This window comes from Oryctolagus cuniculus, chromosome Y, assembly GCF_051225735.1.
Source record: "Oryctolagus cuniculus isolate XC-2025 breed Fujian yellow rabbit chromosome Y, ASM5122573v1, whole genome shotgun sequence".
In the NCBI taxonomy this organism is placed as follows: domain Eukaryota; kingdom Metazoa; phylum Chordata; class Mammalia; order Lagomorpha; family Leporidae; genus Oryctolagus; species Oryctolagus cuniculus.
The window spans coordinates 21,474,653-21,479,581 of record NC_142889.1 but is presented as its reverse complement, the minus strand read 5'-3'; the positions used below and the strand labels follow the sequence as shown (position 1 = coordinate 21,479,581).

General features: G+C 41.2%; 1 pseudogene; it reads left to right on the top strand.

Moving 5' to 3' along the window:
- The first annotated feature begins 203 nt into the window (after positions 1-203).
- On the top strand, positions 204-1,152 carry LOC149119355 (egl nine homolog 1 pseudogene; annotated as a pseudogene).
- The last annotated feature ends 3,777 nt before the right edge of the window (positions 1,153-4,929 follow it).

Sequence of the window (4,929 nt, the reverse complement as noted above, 5' to 3'; positions counted from 1 at the left end):
AGGCGCCGAAGCAGCCGTTGGTGCTGCGGGGCTGTCCCCAAGGATGAGAAAGCAGCCTGGCTGAGGACGTTGGCGCCGGCCTGCTTGAATAGAGGGGCAGCGAGTGCATGGCGCAGAAACATTCTCTGCCGCTCTCTGCTCCCTGGCCCTGAACTAGGCAGTCCAGCCCCCACCTCTCCTACTGGCCCACCGCTTCCTCCACCATGGGCAATGACAGTGGCGGGCCTGGAGGGCAGGGCCAGAGCAAGCGGGACCAGCGGTACTGTGAGCCCTGTGGGGAGATGGAGAGCCTGCTGTGCTGCAGCCGCACCAGCGTCAGAACTGGAAGGAGCAGGAGCTCCTGTGCCAGGGCAGCGAGGGCGCCTCTGGCCATGGGGCAGGCCTGCACCAGCACCCTGGCCTTTCCCACCACACCACGGCCCAGGGCTGTGGGGCCAGAGCCCAGGAAAGGAGCTGCTCGTCCCTAGTCCCTACAGCACCTCCACTGCCTCCAGGGATTCGGGCCGGCCACAGGAGATGCGGCCAAGGCAAAGGCCAAGTCCATGGCCCACCCTGCCATAAACAGGAACCCCGGCCTCCAGGGCCCGGCGGTGGCAGAGGTGGAGCCAGGGAGGAACTGCTGAGCCGCCCATCGCTGTATCAGGAGCAAGCGAACCAGTACCCGCCTAGAAACACGCCCTGCCAGGGACTGAGCCATAGCTGTGGTCTGTAGCCCAAAGGGCAGATGAAGCCAGTTCCGCACTGCCTTGCATGAACAAGCGTGGCATCTGGGTAGTGGACGACTTCCTGGACAAGATATGCGATGAGATGCGCGCCCTGCACTGCACAGGCAAGTTCACAGACAGCCAGCTGTGAAACTGCTGGGCTGCTGATGAGCAGCATGGACGACCTGATCCACCACTGTAACGAGAAGCTGGGCAACTACAAAATGATTGGCCGGACGAAAGCCATGGTTGTTATCCAGGAAATGGAACAGGTTACGTGTGGTATGTTGATAATCCAAATGGAGATGGGAGATGTGTGACTTGTATATATTAATAAAGACTGGGGTGCCAAGGTAAGTGGAGGTGTACTTAGAATTTTTCCAGAAAGCAAGCCCAGTTTGCTGACATTGAACCCAAATTTGATAGACTGCTGAAACTTCTATATTAAGTAACAATGGTGAGAGTGGGGATCTTTGTATGGTTCTGGATCTTAGGGGGAATGCTTACAGCATTTCCCCATTCAGTAGGATGCTGGCTGTGGGTTTGTCATAAATTGCCTTGATTGTGTTGAAGAATGTTCCTTCTATACCCAATTTGTTTAAAGTTTTAGTCATGAAAGGATGTTGTATTTTATCAAATGCTTTCTCTTCATCCATCAAGATAACCACATGGTTTTTGTTTTTCAGTTTGTTAATATGATGTATCACATTTATTCATTTGGGAATGTTGAAACATCCCTACATATAAAAGATAAACCCCAGTTGGTCTGGGTGAATGATCTTTATGATGTGTTGCTCAATTAGCTAATATTTTGTTGGGGATTTTTGCATCTATGTTCAGCAGGGATATTAGTATATTGTGTTCTTTCTCTGTTGTTTCTTTTGCTGGTTTAGGAATTAAGATTATGCTGGCTTCATAGGAGTTTGGGAGGTTTTCCTTTCTTTCAGTTGTTTCGAATAGGTTGAGAAGAATGGAATTAATTCTTCTTTAAATGTCTTGTAGAATTGAGTAGTGAAACCATCCAGTCCTGGGATTTTCTATATTGGGAGAGTTTAATTACTGATTCAGTTTCTGTCTTGGTTATTGGTCTGTTAGTTTTTCTGTCTTCATACTCAATTATGTTAGATTGTATGTGTACAGAAATCTATGCATTTCTTCAGGGTTTCCCAATTTATTGGCATATAGCTCTTTGTAGTATTTCCCGATGATTCTTTTTTATTTCTATGGTATCTATTATTATATTTCCTTTTTCATTTCTGATTTTATTGATGTGGATATTTTCCTTCATTATTCTTAGTTGGGCCAATAGTATATTAATTTTATGTATTTTTTCAAATAAAGCAGCTCCTCATTTCATGATATTGTGTATTTTTGTTTTTGTGTATTTCTTCTCTGATATTAAGTATTTTTTTCATCTACTACTTTTTTTTTTCTAGGTCCTTGAGATGCATTGACAGCTCACTTATTTGGTGTCTTTCAATTTCTTATGTAGGTACCCATTGCTATAAATGTCCCTCTCAGCACTTCCTTTATTGTATGATGTAATTTTGGTATGATGTATTGTACTGTTTCTTTCCAGAAATATTTAGATTTCTTCTATGACCTACTGTTCATTCAGGAGCATGTTGTTCAGTCTCCATTTGTCTGCATATGTCCTAGAGATTCTTGAATTGTTGATTTCCAGGTTAATTCCACTGTGGCCATAGAAGATGCATGGTAGGGTTTCAGTACGGTGTAGCATATGGTCTATGCTAGAGAAAGTTCCATGCACTGGTGAGAAGAATGTGTGTTCTGCTACTGTGAGATGAAAAGCTCTGCAGATATCTTTTTCAGTGTTTTAAACATGCCAAGCTGTGTTGACTCAGTAGGCAAAGGCCAGCCTACATTCAAAGGGCAGTAATTTCCGCCTCAGATGTTAGAGTTGTAAAGACATTCTGGCCTCCATGTATCTACCAGAAATGTGATTGTCATTTTGTATTTTAGTTTTGTCCAACATAAATTATAATTTTCTTTGTGATTTTTTCATCCATAGATTATACAGGCTATTTGAGTTTTAAATACTAGAGGCTCCTCTGGACTTCTGTTTTCTTATTTCTTTTTAAAAATTTTTAGAAAGCTTTAATTTAATAAATATAAATTTCATAGGTATAGTTTTAGGAATATAGCGGTTCTTCCCCCCATACCCACCCTCCCACCTTCAAATCATCCCATCTCCTACTCCCTCTCCCATTCCATTTTTCATTAAGATTCATTTTCAATTAACTAAAGAAGACCACCCCTATACTTAAGTAAAGATCTCAACAATTTGCACCCACACACACACACACAAAGTATAAGGTACTGTTTGAAAACAAGTTTTACAGTTAATTCTCATAGTACAACTCATCAAGAACAAAGGTCCTACATGGGGAATAAGTGCACAAGGATTCCTGTTGTTGATTTAGCAATTGACACTCTTATTTATGATGCCAATGATCACCCACCTGGCTTTTGTTTCATGTCATTTGATACTTTCTTTTGGTCACCTTAATATTTACAATTGTTATATCATTCTGATATATGATCTATTTATTATCATGCTGCTAATATATAACATTACAATTTATAAGATAAAGCTAACCACATATTTGGGCCAGCATTGTGACATAATTAGTTAAGCCATCACCTGTAGTCCTGGCATTCCATATGTGTGCCAGTTCTAGTCCAGCTGCCCCAATTCTGATGCAGCTCCCCGCAAATGCACATGAGAAAGGTAACAGAAGGCTCAAGTCACTGGACCTCTACACCCATGTGGGTGACCCGAGTGAAGCTCCAGGTTCCTGACTTTAGCCTGGACCAATCCTTGCTGTTGTGGTCATTTGGAGAGTGAACCAGCAGATTGAAGACCTCTCTCTCGCTCTCTCTCTCTCTCCTTCTGCCTCTCAAATAAATAAAATCAACCTTAAAAGCCCACATTTTTACATTAAATACCTTCCTCACAATAAAAAGAAGTAGAAGAAATCTGAAAATCCTTGGAAGAATAGATGATCTCATACTATCCACATACAGACAGGAAGGAAAATTTGGTCTAAAAAATTAACAGATTTCATCAAAAAAGAGATCTTAAACCAAAAATGATGTATAACAATTATGAAATATTACAATGAGTATAAAATATTAAATAATTTTAAATAGCAAAATAATTATATAAAATAATCTAGATTGAAATTGGTTTAATATGAAATATATTAATGTAATCAATTACACTGAATAGATAAAAGGAAAGTAATATTGTTATGTCTGATTATGTGCAAAAATGACAGACTTTGGACATAAACAGTGTATATTTTTTTAACTTTTATTTAATGAATATCAATTTCCAAAGTACAGATTATGGATTACAATGGCTTCCCCCTCATAACGTCCCTCCCACCCACAACTCTCACCTTATCCACTCCCTCTCCCCTTCCATTCATATCACGATTCATTTTCGTTTCTCTTTATATACAGAAGATCAGTTTAGCATACATTAAGTAAAGATTTCAACAGTTTGCTCCCACACAGAAACATAAAGTGAAAAATACTGTTTGAGTACTAGTTATAGCATTAAATCTCAATGTACAGCACACTAAGGACAAAGATCCTACATGAGGAGTAAGTGCACAGTGACTCCTGTTGTTGACTTAACAAATTGACACTCTTGTTTATGGCCTCAGTAATCAACCTAGGCTCTTGTCATGAGCTGCCAAGGCTATGGAAGCCCCCTGAGTTCACTGACTCTGATCATATTTAGACAAGGCCATGGTCAAAGTGGAAGTTCTCTCCTCCCTTCAGAGAAAGGTACCTCCTTCTTTGATGACCCATTCTTTCCACTGGGATCTCACTCGCAGAGATCTTTCATTTAGTTTTTTTTCTCCCCCAGAGTGTCTTGGCTTTCCATGCCTGAAATACTCTCATGGGCTTTTCAGCCAGATCCACATGCCTTAAGGGCTGATTATGAGGCCAGAGTGCTGTTTAGGACATTTGCCATTCTATGGGTCTGCTGTGTATCTCACTTCCCATGTTGGATCATTCTCTCCCTTTTTGATTCTATCAGCTAGTATTTGCAGACACTAGTCTTGATTATGTGATCCCTTTGGTTCTTAGTCCTATCATTATGATCAATTGTGAACAGAAATTGATCACTGGGACTAGTGAGATGGCATTGGTACATGCCACCTCGATGGGATTGAATTCGAATCCCCTG